A 15,169-nucleotide genomic window follows, 5' to 3' on the forward strand; every position below is an offset into this window, starting at 1 on the left:
TTAAACCATCCCTCTAAAAATGAAGCAGGGTCGGATCCCTCAGACCTCTCAGGCATTCCCAATATATGTATATTATTTCTTCTCGAGCGGTTTTCTAAGTCGTCGCATTTCTGACGCCACATTTTAACCGCTCCCTCGACAGCAGACACCCTAGCTGCCAAGGGTCTGGTCGAGTCCTCCAGCTCTGACACCCTTTCCTCTGTGAGCCGAACCCGCACCCTCAATTGCTGAACGTCATGGCGCAAGAGGCCCAGGTCCACTCTGACCTCCTCTATCTTGCCTGTAAGTGACGACTGGCATCCCATGATAGCTGCCATCAGCTGACTGTGGGAAGTCGGCAGGGTAAGTTCGGGTTCCTCCTCCGTCTGGGGCTTGTCCAGCTCGTCCCCTGGTTAGCGGTGCACGAGGAGATGAGGTAGCGGCAGCGCCATGTTGTGACTCCTGGCGGGCAAATTCCTTCAGGCGTTCCGCCGCTTGTTGTGCCTTGCTGGGACCCATGACTAGGGTGTGCGGTCTCTGGGGGTTCTTTGGCTCAGGTTAGAGTGAAAATAGCTTTGTTACCAGCTCAGGATTGCTCAGGATGGAATTATGGAGCCGGAGCAGCTCTCAGACACGTCCGGCCATGTCGGGAGTTAGCCACGCCCCCCTCTTTATGGAATCTTTTAAGTATAATAAATACTGGTTTGATATCAAGTGCTAGCAGTACTGCACTATTCCTGGCCATTCTGTCCTTTCCAATATAGGAGGTGCAGGAGTCCACGCTTGACATAACAGTGATTGACTATACCGAGACAGTTGTCTGTCTACTACAATTTGGTCGGATCTGTGTCTATCTAGAGCTGTGCGGTCTTTATGTCTATTAGGCCTCATGCACACGACCGTTCCGTTTTTTGCAGTCCGCAAATTGCGGATCCGCAAAACACGGAAGCCGCCCGTGTGCCTTCCACAATTTGCGGAACAGAACAGGCGGCCCATTGTAGAAATGCCTATTCTTGTCCGCAAAACGGACAAGAATAGGACATGTTACTTTTTTTTTTGCGGGGCTATGTAACGGAGCAACGGATGCGGACAGCACACGGAGTGCTGTATGCATCTTTTGCGGCCCCATTGAAATGAATGGGTCCGCACCCGAGCCGCAAAAACTGCGGCTCGGTTGCGGACCAGAACAACGGTCGTGTGCATGAGGCCGTAATTGGACTTTGGTGTGAATTGGACTCACTACGCCGGAGACCAGCTGTTCTCATAGTAGGAATAGCAATAGGGGACTTAAGTTTTTCTTCCACATGGATAATAGATCACTGGTATATAAATACTTAAAAGGGTTCTCCGGGAATTAAGAAAATGAATATGTAAATATTACTTTATTATAAATATATTCCCAATTAAGAAAATGAATACGTAAATATTACTTTATTATAAATATATTCCCAAATACCTTTCATTAGTTATAACTCGTTATGGCTCGTTTTTTCTGGGGAGCAATCATTAGGAGAAATAAAATGGCCGCTGTCCTATTAGTCCACACAAAACATGTCCTAATGAGGAGACATGAAGTACAGAGAGGAGGGACAGGACAGGCTGTGGTAATGTAGACTGCATACACAGAGGATGGACAGGACATACTGTGGTAATGTGGGTCTGTAGTAATGGAGACTGCACACAAGTGCTGCTGCTCATTATCCACATCTGCTCATGAACTCAGTTCTAACAGAGATTCAGCTAAAGATCTTGTCATCTGTATTCAGGATCATAATCCTTGACAAGCAGAGATGAGGATGAGGCAGCTCTTTACCTTATTGTTGTGAAGTAACTTGTCCTGCTGTGTGGTTAGGACAGGTTCTGTGTGTACTAATAGGATGGCAGCCATTTTGTTTCTCCTAATGATTGCTCCCCAGACAAAATGAGCCATTATTACTAATGTAAGGTATTTGGGAATATATTTATAATAATATTTAAGTAATATTTAATTATTTTTATTTTCTTAAATCCCGGAGAACCCCTTTAAGACAGTCTCCATAAACTACTGTTGGCCCTGCTGTACTCTTCTGCGTTCTTAAGGTGGCACACAGAGTGCCTACAAGTCCATAGTACAGAACCATATGGATTCCATTTACTAATGTACAAGGCCCATGTATGGGCCCTTAGTCTGTGAAGTATGCTTGCTTAAAACATTTATAGCTATATTTTTCTAGCAATCTCTGTAGGTTTTCCACATTGGTAGCATTTACAAATTGCTGCATGAGCTCCACACAGCACTGCCGCCCCTTTGTTTTAGTGACTGGTAGGGATCCCAGTCTGTGATAAGTGTGTTTGTCTCATATTCATGTTTCACTGTGTAACAACATTGAATCAGTATGGACTTCATTAGAACTTTTGTTACTTGGTTGTTCTTACATCTATCTTAGTAGCTATTTACATTGCCTTAAAACTCCAAATACATGTTGCCTTTGAGGAGGGTGAACTGCATAATCCCACAGGACAGGACCAATCCCATCTTTGACAATAATTTGTGTTTTAGAAAAAAAAAAAAAAAAAAAAAAATCTGCACATGTGAACACTGCCCTTCTGTTCAGCATGTAGTCTGAAATGTCTTCATATTACCACACGAGGGCACTGTTGTTGTTCGAATATTCCTTCCACTTTTTTTTAAATAATTATCAGAGGTAAGAAAATAGGGACCTTTAGTTTTGTGCATTTATTTTTTATTTTTTTTGAAAGTGATATGCTGTTAAGGTATCCTGGGGAATATAAATGTACGCTAATGTAAACTTCCCTTTACATAATATCATAATAGAAGAAACTCAGCATTTTGAAATGTTTGTCAAATTTAATTATCCAGCAGGTTTTATTGGATCTCTTCAGATCGTCTCACATGTTTTGAAGTCTGTTTTATTCCAATCTTCCCTCTACATTTTATTTGCATGGAAGGCAGATGCAATGGCCTTACAGTACTTTGACCATGGTTTTAAAAGGGTTATTCCAGAATAAGCTTTTTCTGGAAAACACCATGCGTTTGTGCTGTGGACTGTGCATGCTTATCCTGTGCAAGTGAAGGATGAACGGTCACACTGCCCACAGGGATAGAGAGTACCACTACAGGGAAATAGTGGTGTTAAGGATGAGTGAATCGGTTCTAAACGAACCGGATTAGTTACAAACTTCACAAAACTTTGTACGTCAAACAAATCTGAAGCTTTTGCGATTCCCGTAGGACAAATTGCTTAAAAACAGCACCCATCACCATTTTACTTTTAATATTGGCAGGTAAAACCACAAGTAAGGAAGAAGACTGAGGATCACATGACACTGGGTGGAAGTGGAGGGGAGGTCTGGCCCTGATTGGCTCAGAGGCTGAAAGACAGCGTCATCAGTCAATCATGGAGGAGGTAGGCAGGAAGATGCCTATGCTAAAGCAGTAGAAGTGCCATAGTGTATTCAGCTTCTGACCAGGAATGAGCAGTGTCTGCCAAAAATACATTACAGAGTATACAGCGTTACAAGCAACTATTTTAGTGTGATAGGGAAAGAATAGAAAGGTAGAATTGTGTAGATGGTGGCAGATAAGGTTTAACACTGACAAATGTAAGGTTATGCATATGGGAAGGAATAATGCAAGTCACCAGTACATACTAAATGGTAAAACACCGGGGTAACACTGATATGGAAAAAGACTTAAGAATTTTAGTGAATAGCAAACTAAGCTGTAGAAATCAGTGTCAGGCAGCTGCTGCGAAGGCCAATAAGATATTGGGTTGCATCAAAAGGGGCATAGATGCCTGTGATCAGAACATAGTCCTGACACTTTACAAATCACTAGTCAGACCACACATGGAGTAGTGTGTATTAGTGATGAACGAGCATGCTCAGCCGAATACCTGTTCGGCTCGAGCATCGCTATGCTTGGCACATGGCGGTACTCAGCCGAGTACCACATGTGCTCGAACGCCATGCTCGAGTCTCCTCCCCGCACGTTTTGCGGCTGCTAAGCAGTGGCGTCGCCAGGGGGGGGCCAGAGGGGGCCACGGCCCCCCCTACATCATGCTGTGCCCCCCCATGTGCCCCCACAACTAAAATGACCCCCCCCCCCAGTGAGCAGCCGCCGCCGGGCACAGGGAGATGAGCGCTTCCATTGCGCTCATCTCCATTGTAAACTGTCTGTGCCAGCGGAGGTGCAGGGGAAGGAGAGGCGTGTCCCTTCCCTTTCCTCTGATAGGCTGCAGGCAGGCACCGAAGTGGAGGAGAGGCCCCGCCCCCTAATTACTCCTGTTTACCTTTCTAAAGCTAAAGGACCTTTGATGATGTCATCACAGGTCCTGTAAGGGAACTGCACAGTGTAAAGTGTAGTTCCCAGGTTAGAACAGTGCATCTGCCAGGACCTGTGATGACATCATCTTCAACATCACAGGTCCTGCAGAATCTAGCAAAGGAACTGCACCAAAAATGGTGTAGTTCCTAGGTTTCAAAGGTACATCTGCCAGGACCTGTGATGACATCATCACAGGTCCTTCAACCCCAAACAGCAAGTATTAAAAGTTCACAAGCAGCTCTGCATTGATCCATACAGACTGGAATGGAGAGGTAAGAGGAGGTTCTCCACTTTTCATCATTTACCTCCCCTCCATGCCCTGTTTTTACTCATTGCTCACTCATGTATACTACTTCAGACAGTTACCACTACCTCATGTACCTCACAGTGACTATAATGCATAACTGACCACATATTTCTATAAACACTGCATCTACAGTATTATACCTTCTATGTGTCACATCAATACACTGCTCTGTATATATATATATATATATATATATATATAGATACACACACATACATGCACACACACTGCATATATTACACAGTATTATACATGTGAGGTACGAGGTATAATAGATGCAGTGTGTACAGATATATAGTATATACAGCGGTGTACTGATATCTGAGGTACGAGGTGTCAATACACTGCTGTATTTACTATATATCTGTACACACTGCATCTATTATACCTCGTACCTCACATATTACACTACTGTATATACTGTATACACTGCATATATTATACCCCGTACCTCACATATCAGTACACTGCTGTATATACTATATACCTGTACACACTGCATCTATTGTACCCTGTACCTCACATATCAGAACACTAGGGAATATACTATATACCTGTACACACTGCATCTATTATACCGCGTACCTCACATAACTGTACACTGCTGTATATAATATACATCTGCATCTATTATACCTCTTTTGTGTGCCAGGGCTGTTTTGTAATCCCATTCCGGCCCTGATGGCATAAATTATAAAACGCAGCAGCAAGAATAGTTCATGGAACAAAGGGAGGGGCTATAAAAGGGGAATGGGGGCCCAATTTAGATTCCTGCTATGGGGCCCAGTGATTTTTATGTACGCCCCTGGCTGCAGGCACTAGGCCGGCAGCCTATCAGAGGCCGGCGCAATGACGTCATCGTGCCGCCTGAGCCTTACATTACAGCGTGGGACACAGGAAGAGGCTGCATCGCATCGCTGACACTTAGGTAAGTATAAGTGTTTTTTTTTTTTTTTTTTTTTTACAATAGTGTTACTGGCACATTGGGGGGGCTTATTACAAAACTGGCACATGATGATGGGGGGGGACTTTATACTGGCACATGATGATGGGGGGGAACTTTATACTGGCACATGATGATGGGGGGGACTTTATACTGGCACATGATGATGGGGGACTTAATACTGGCACATGATGATGGGGGGACTTAATACTCGCACATGATGATGGGGGGACTTAATACTGGAACATGGGGGGGCTTAATACTGGCTCGTGATGGGGGGCTTATTACTGGCACGTGATGGGGGCTCATTACTGGCACGTGATGGGGGCTCATTACTGGCACGTGATGGGGGGCTCATTACTGGCACGTGATGGGGGGCTCATTACTGGCACGTGATGGGGGCTCTTGTTACTGGCACGTGATGGGGGCTCTTGTTACTGGCACGTGATGGGGGCTTATTACTGGCACATTGGGGGGCTCTTGTTACTGGCACGTTATTGAGGGCACTTATTACTGGCACATTATTGGTGGGCACTATAGGGGCATCTACTGAGGCCACAAAGAAGGGGTGTTTTATATGGGGGGCTCTGTACAGTAGCATTTTATACTGGGACACATTATGGTGGGTACTATGGAGAAGGGGAGAGAGGAGTACTATGGAGTCATCTACGGGGGGCACTAAGAAGGGGTATTTTATACTTGCAAATTATGGGGGACACTGAGGGCATCTACTGGGGCACGATATATGGGACATTTTATACTGGTACATTATGGGGGGCACTAGCAGGAAGGGGGGAGAGGAGCACTATGGAGGCATTTACTGGTGCACTATATAGGGGTATTTTATACTGGCACATTATGGGGGAAATTAGCTCAACTGGGGGCATAAGGGGGTATGTTTTGCACATTATAAGGAGAATTATTTCTACTGGGGGGCATTATGGTGGGTTTTATTACTCCCCCATGGTATGACCCCCTAGTAGCAGCACCAGCCTCTCTCTGCTCTGCTATCCCTCTGCCCCTTCTCCAAATCCTTATTATGAAATCTTTCTCATTAGGATAAAACACAACATCAGCTCCGCCGAGCCCCCGGCCAAGTGTTGAAGTGGTGTCCGAGATCCCCAAGGGCCAAGCCAAGTAACTGTACGTTTTCATGTGAAATATGTTTATTTTATATATGTACACTCCTGTGAGAGGCGGGGAGGGAGATCTGTGGATGACACTGTTATAGGGAGGGAGATCTGTGGATGACGCTGTTATGGAGGGGGAAATGGGGATGACACTGTCATGGGGTGGATCTGTGGATGACACATATAGCATAAGATGCTATATACGGTATGTGGCATCCACAGATCCCCCCCATAGCAGTGTCATCCACAGATCCCCCTCTCTATAAAAGTGTCATCCACAGACAGCTGGACTTTTCTTCCCTGTTAGCGGTTTTAGGTATTGGGTAAAATATTGCAGCATTTCTAAGCGTACTTGTGTAAATGTATCGTTGTTATAGCTGCCCCCCCTACTTTTGTCCTGGCCCCCAGTGTGCCCCCCCAAAATTTGAAAGCTAGAGACGCCACTGCTGCTAAGCAGCCAATAAACATGCAGATAAGTACTGCCATCACTGTAATGCCAGTAGCCATGTTGGCTGCTGGCATTACAGTTATTGGCTGGCCATAACTAGAGTTGAGCGAACCCGAACTGTAAAGTTCGGGTTCGTACCGAACTTTAGGTTTTTCGGCACCCGGACCTGAACATTTACGTAAAAGTTTGGGTTCGGTGTTCGGCGCTTTCTTGGCGCTTTTTGAAAGGCTGCACAGCATGCGTCATACTACTTGCCCCAAAAGGCCTTACCGCCATGCCTATTATTGGCATGGATGTGATTGGCTAACTGCAGCATGTGACCCAGCCTCTATTTAAGCTGGAGTCACGTAGCGCCGCCCGTCACTCTGCTCGGATTAGTGTAGGGATAGGCTGCAGCTGCTGTGAGGGAGAGATCAGGGAGAAATCTTATGAAGAACTGCTTCTTTACTCAGCGATCTACAGCAAATGTGTTTTGTGGGTGCAGTGCACAATTGTTTTAAGCATGCCCTGAGCCAACTACTACTGAAAACAAACTTTTTTTCCTTCAGTTAGTCAATATCAATACATAATCAGCAGCCATTTTATGCAACGATTGTGCACCAGTACAAGATATCTGCATGTCTGCAAGTCCAGAAATACTGCTTTGAGACACTGGGGTTAAAAAAACCCATTTTTTTTTTCATATAGTGCACATCTAGGATTAGACGTGCATAAGTGAGTGTCACATTTAGGCCAGAAATACAGCTTTTTGCTTACTGGGGTGAAAAAAAAACACCTGTTTCATATAGTGCACATCTAGGATTAGGCGTGCATAAGTGAGTGTCACATTTAGGCCAGAAATTGTCATGGTCTTACCTGCTTGCTGCTCTCCTTCGTTTGACATGTGCTGGCGGCCATCTTGGGTCCTGGGTTTCTTGTAGCCTTCCACCCTGCGGCTCCTCCTTCCCCTGGGAGGAGCTGGATGCCTAGCTCATATATATAGGAGGTCTGTGGCTTCAGTTCCTTGCTTGGTCCTCTTGTGTTCACATGCTTCTAAGACTGCTGCTGCTTCTGGTTCCTGATCCTGGCTTCGTCTGACTACCCTGCTGGTTCCTGATCCTGGCTTCGTCTGACTACCCTGCTGGTTCCTGATCCTGGCTTCGTCTGACTACCCTGCTGGTTCCTGATCCTGGCTTCGTCTGACTACCCTTCTGGTTCCTGACCTCTGGCTTCGCAAAGACTCTGCTCGGTTTCACCATCCGTTTGGACTTTTGCTTTACAGCTTTATTTTCAATAAAGCCTTCTTATTTTCACTTATCTCTTGTTGTACGTCTGGTTCATGGTTCCGTGACAGAAATACAGCTTTTTGCTTAGTGGGGTGAAAAAAAACACATCTGCTTCATATAGTGCACATCTAGGATTAGACATGCATAAGTGAGTGTCACATTTAGGCCAGAAATACAGCTTTTTGCTTACTGGGGTGAAAAAAAACATCTGTTTCATATAGTGCACATCTAGGATTAGACGTGCATAAGTGAGTGTCACATTTAGGCCAGAAATACAGCTTTTTGCTTACTGGGGTGAAAAAAAACCATCTGTTTCATATAGTGCACATCAAGGATTAGACGTGCATAAGTGAGTGTCACATTTAGGCCAGAAATACAGCTTTTTGCTTACTGGGGTGAAAAAAAACACATCTGTTTCATATAATGCACATCTAGGATTAGACGTGCATAAGTGAGTGTCACATTTAGGCCAGAAATACAGCTTTTTGCTTACTGGGGTGAAAAAAACCCATCAGTTTCATATAGTGCACATCTAGGATTAGACGTGCATAAGTGAGTGTCACATTTAGGCCAGAAATACAGCTTTTTGCTTACTGGGGTGAAAAAAAACACATCTGTTTCATATAGTGCACATCTAGGATTAGACGTGCATAAGTGAGTGTCACATTTAGGCCAGAAATACAGCTTTTTGCTTACTGGGGTGAAAAAAAAACATCTGTTTCATATAGTGCACATCTAGGATTAGACGTGCATAAGTGAGTGTCACATTTAGGCCACAGTGAAATTTAGGCCACAAATACGGCTTTCTCATACTGGGGCATACTGGGGTGAAAAAAACCCCCATCTGTTTCATATAGTGCACATCTAGGATTATAGGTGCATAAGTGAGTGTCACATTTAGGCCACAAATACGGCTTTTTGCTTACTGAGGTTACAAAACCCTCTGATATACTGCACATCTGGGATTAGACGTGCATAAGTGAGTGTCACATTTAGGCCACAAATACAGCTTTTTGCTTACTGGGTTGAAAAAAAAGCATCTGTTTCATATAGTGCACATCTAGGACTATAGGTGCATAAGTGAGTGTCACATTTAGGCCACAAATACGGCTTTTTGCTTACTGGGGTGAAAAAAAACACATCTGTTTCATATAGTGCACATCTAGGATTAGACGTGCATAAGTGAGTGTCACATTTTGGCCAGAAATACAGCTTTTTGCTTACTGGGGTGAAAAAAAACATCTGTTTATATAGTGCACATCTAGGATTATAGGTGCATAAGTGAGTGTCACATTTAGGCCACAAATACGGCTTTTTGCTTACTGGGGTTAAAAAACCCTCTGATATACTGCACATCTGGGATTAGACGTGCATAAGTGAGTGTCACATTTAGGCCACAAATACGGCTTTTTGGTTACTGGGGTTATAAAAACCCTCTGATATACTGCACATCTGGGATTAGACGTGCATAAGTGAGTGTCACATTTAGGCCACAAATACGGCTTTTTGGTTACTGGGGTTATAAAAACCCTCTGATATACTGCACATCTGGGATTAGACGTGCATAAGTGAGTGTCACATTCAGGCCACAAATACGGCTTTTTGCTTACTGGGGTTAAAAAAAACCTCATATATATTGCACATCTGGGATTAGACGTACATAAGTGAGTGTCACATTTACGCCAGAGATACGGCTTTTTGGTTACTGGGGTTATAAAAACCCTCTGATATACTGCACATCTGGGATTAGACATGAATAAGTTACTGTGAAATTTAGGCCACAAATACCGCTGTCATATAGATACAATACCCTACATCAGGTTTTTTATTGGCGGTTAATTATTTTTAACAGACTTAACAACTTTTTACTTTGCTTGGTGAACGCTAACTATGAGGCAAACATCTAATAAGGGGCGCAGTCGTGGTGGTGGTGTTGGTGGTGTTGGTGGTGTTGGTGGAGCCTCTGGTGCAGGGAGAGGACGTGGCCGTCCTGTCACAGCTACACGTCCTACTGAACCTACTACCTCAGGTCCCAGTAGCCGCCAGAATCTACAGCGATATTTGGTCGGGCCTAATGCTGTTCTAAGGATGGTAAGGCTTGAGCAAGTACAGGCGCTAGTCATTTGGGTGGCCGACAGTGGATCCAGCACGTTCACATTATCTCCCACCCAGTCTTCTGCAGAAAGCGCACAGGTGGCGCCTGAAACCCATGCCCATCAGTCTGTCACATCACCCCCGTGCATCCGGGAACCTGTCTGAGCCTCAAGTCATGCAGCAGTCTCTTATGCTGTTTGAAGACTCTGCTGGCAGGGCTTCCCAAGGGCATCCACCTAGCCCTTCACCAGGGGTGGAAGACATAGAATGCACTGACGCACAACCACTTATGTTTCCTGATGAGATCATGGGAATACCACCTCAGCACGTCTCTGATGATGACGAAACACAGGTGCCAACTGCTGCGTCTTTATGCAGTGTGCAGACTGAAAAGGAGGTCAGGGAGGAAGACTGGGTGGAAGACGATGCAGGGGACGATGAGGTCCTAGACCCCACATGGAATGAAGGTCGTGCCACTAACTTTCAGAGTTCGGAGGAAGAGGCAGTGGTGAGACCGAGCCAACAGCGTAGCAAAAAGAGGGAGCAGGGTGCAAAAGCAGAGCAGCCGTCGCCAAAACAGTTCGCCTGCTACTGGCCACCGTCACCCGGGACCGAGCAGACCAAAGGCAGCTTCAAGGAGTTCCCTGGCATGGCACTTCTTCACACAATGTGCTGACGACAAGACCCGAGTGGCTTGCATGCTGTGCCATCAGAGCCTGAAGCAAGGCATTAACGTTCTGAACCTTAGCACAACCTGCATGACCAGGCATCTACATGCGAGACACGGGCTGCAGTGGAGTAAGCACCTTCAAAACCAAGAAAGGGCTCAGGCCCTTCCTGCTCCCTCTTCTGCTGCTGCCTCGGCCTCTTCCTCCGCCTCTGGAGGAACGTTGGCACCTGCCGCCCAGCAAACAGAGGATGTGCCACCAACAACACCACCTCCGTCACCAAGCATCTCCACCATGTCACACGGAAGCGTTCAGCTCTCCATCTCACAAACCTTTGAGAGAAAGCGTAAATTCCCACCTAGCCACCCTCGATCCCTACTTCTCCAGGAGAGCCGTGCCCTCCCTGCACAACCAAGTATCGGATAAAATCAAGTGTGCACTGCGCAATGCCATCTGTGGCAAGGTCCACCTAACCACAGATACGTGGACCAGTAAGCACGGCCAGGGACGCTATATCTCCCTAACTGCACACTGGGTAAATGTAGTGGCGGCTGGGCCCCAGGCGGAGAGCTTTTTGGCGCACGTCCTTCCGCCGCCAAGGATCGCAGGGCATCATTCTTTGCCTCCTCTTCCTACTCGGCTTTCTCCTCCTCTTCTACCACCTCCTCATCCGATCAGCGACAGACCTTCACCACCAACTTCAGCACAGCCAGGGGTAAACGTCAGCAGGCTGTTCTGAAACTGATGTGTTTGGGGGACAGGCCCACACCGCGCAGGAGTTGTGGCAGGGTATAGAACAACAGACCGACGAGTGGTTGCAGCCAGTGAGCCTCAAGCCCGGCCTGGTGGTGTGCGATAATGGGCGACTGGACAGACTGTGCGAGCAGCAGCAGGCCATTGTGGAGTTTCAGCTGCAGCACGCACGGGTGAGTTGCACTGCGGAACAGCACAACTTCACCACCAATGACTGGGCCTCCATGCAAGACCTGTGTGCCCTGTTGCGCTGTTTCGAGTACTCCACCAACATGGCCAGTGGTGATGACGCCGTTATCAGCGTTACAATACCACTTTTATGTCACATTGAGAAAACACTTAGGGCAATGATGGAAGAGGATGTGGCCCAGGACGAGGAGGAGGAAGAGGGGTCATCTCTAACACTTTCAGGCCAGTCTTTTAGAAGTTGCTCAGAAAGAGGATTTTTGCAACAGCAGAGGCCAGGTACAAATTTGGCCAGCCAGGGCCCACTACTGGAGGAGGAGGATGGGGATGAAGCATGTTCACAGCGGGGTGGCATCCAACGCAGCTCGGGACCATCACTGGTGCGTGGCTGGGGGGATACGGAGGACGCAGACGATACGCATCTCACAGAGGACAGCTTGTCCTTACCTCTAGGCAGCCTGGCACACATGAACGACTACATGCTGCAGTGCCTGCGCAACGACAGTAGAGTTGCCCACATTTTAACATGTGCTGACTACTGGGTGGCCACCCTGCTGGATCCCCGTTACAAAGACAATATGCTGTCCTTAATTCCCTCACTGGAGCGTGATCGGAAGATGCGCGACTACAGGCGCACGCTGGTAGACGCGCTCCTGAGAGCATTCCCGACTGACGCCGGGGACAAGTGGAAGCACAAGGCGAAGGCAGGGGAGGAGGAAGAGGTCGCCAACGCAGCTGTGTCAGCGCCAGCAACTCAGAATGCAGGGTTAGCATGGCCGACATGTGGAAAAGCTTTGTCACCTCGCCGCAACAACCGGCCCCAACTGCTGATATGGAGCGTGTTAGCAGGAGGCAGCATTTGAACAACATGGTGGAACAGTACCTGTGCACAGGACTACACGTACTGACTGATGGTTCTGCCCCATTCAACTTCTGGGTCTCTAAATTGTCCACATGGCCAGAGCTTGCCCTGTATGCCTTGGAGGTGCTGGCCTGCCCTGCAGCCAGTGTACTCTCTGAACGTGTATTTAGCACGGCAGGAGGCGTCATTACAGACAGACGCAGCCGCCTGTCCACAGCCAACGTGGACAAGCTCGCATTCATTAAAATGAACCAGGCCTGGATCCCACAAGACTTGTCTGTACCTTGTGCAGAATAGACAGTTCTAACAGCCTCAACCATCCATCCTTGTACTCAAGTGCACTTATTCCTTTTTTTTTTATATATGTCCCAATATTTTGGGGGATACCCCTATGTAAAAATGCTAAATAACACACATCTGTGTTGGCTACCTATTCCTCCTTCGCCGCCGCTTCCACCTAGACCACCACGTGAGCCTACACGGCCACATCCACCCATTTACCACCTCCTCAACCTCTTCCTCCTACATCATTCCTAATTTTTATTTTTTTAAGGTCTTTTATGTTTTTTTAATTCATTTCCCTATCCACATTTGTTTGCAGAGCATTTGCCATGCTCTTAAGCACATTTTGATGCCTTTTGCAGCCCTCTAACTCTTTCCAGGGCTATTTTAGAGCCATTTTAGTGGCCAAAAGTTTGGGTCCCCATTGACTTCAATAAGGGGTTCGGGGTCAAGTTCGGGTCCCGAACCCGAACTTTTTTTTCAAGTTCGGCCGAACCTGCCGAACCCGAACATCCAGGTGTCCGCTCAACTCTAGCCATAACACGTCATCGGGTGCTATATAGCAACCGATGACACATGCTCGGATCAGTCATAGTCAGGGAGAGCAGAGGGTAGGGAGCGAAATTCTCAGTTATTATTCGAATAAAGTTTTTCAAAGACCCAAAAGTCCTTTTAAGGACTACTGTGTGTGTGTGCGTTTTAGAGCAGCAATATATTTTTACCTGCGCTAAATTGATCAGTCTCAGGGACATCCATGCTGAGGAAGGGACAGAAAGGGAGAGAAATTTGCTGTTTTTACTACCAAAAGCTTTTCAAAGACCCCAAAGTCCTTTTAAGGACTACTGTGTGTATGTTTGAACGCAGCAAGATATTTTTTATTTAATACCTATTAGTGACATACTGTATATCATCCGCAGACTGTGTCTTTTTGCGTAAATTCCAATAATCAGCGCCACATTTATTGTCTATAGTGTGCGTTTAATATACATCCGTGACATATACAGTACTCCATCCGAAAAACTGTTTCTTTAGCGTAAATTTAAATAATCAGGGGCCAGTCCTCATCTACTGTCTCTGTAGTGTGTGTGCATGTAATACACATCCGTGACATATACAGGTGAAACTCAAAAAATTAGAATATCGTGCAAAGTTCATTTATTTCAGTAATGCAACTTAAAAGGTGACACTAATATATGAGATAGACTCATTACATGCAAAGCGAGATATTTCAAGCCTTTATTTGTTATAATTTGGATGATTATGGCTTACAGCTTATGAAACCCCAAAGTCACAATTTTGAGGTACCCTTTGCTCAGGGGGTATGGATTAATTAGCTGACTAGAGTGTGACACTTTGAGCCTAGAATATTGAACCTTTTCACAATATTCTAATTTTAAGTTGCATTAATGCAATTCCTTTTAATTTGCATTACTGTAATAAATGGACTTTTGCACGATATTCTAATTTTTCGAGTTTCACCTGTACAGTACTCCATCCGAAAACTGTTTCTTTAGGGCAAATTCCAATAATCTGGGCCTAATCTAGTGTCCATAGTGTGTTGTTTTCTGTGACATATACAGTACTCCATCCAAAAACAGTTTCTTTAGCGTAAATTTAAATAATCAGGGGCCAGCCCTCATCTCCTGTCTCTGTAGTGTGTACGTGTAATACACATCCGTGGCATATACAGTACTCCATCCGAAAACTATTTCTTTAGGGCAAATTCCAATAAGCTGGGCCTAATATAGTGTCCATATTCTGTGGGTTTCTGTGACATATACTGTCCTGCATCCAAAAACTGAGTTTGTGTTGCAAATTCCAATAATCTGGGCCTAATCTAGTGTCCATAGTGTGCTGTTTTCTATGACATATACAGTACGCCATCCGAAAACTGTTTCTTTAGGGCAAATTTGACTAATCAGGGC

This window comes from Bufo bufo, chromosome 4, assembly GCF_905171765.1.
Source record: "Bufo bufo chromosome 4, aBufBuf1.1, whole genome shotgun sequence".
NCBI lineage: Eukaryota > Metazoa > Chordata > Amphibia > Anura > Bufonidae > Bufo > Bufo bufo.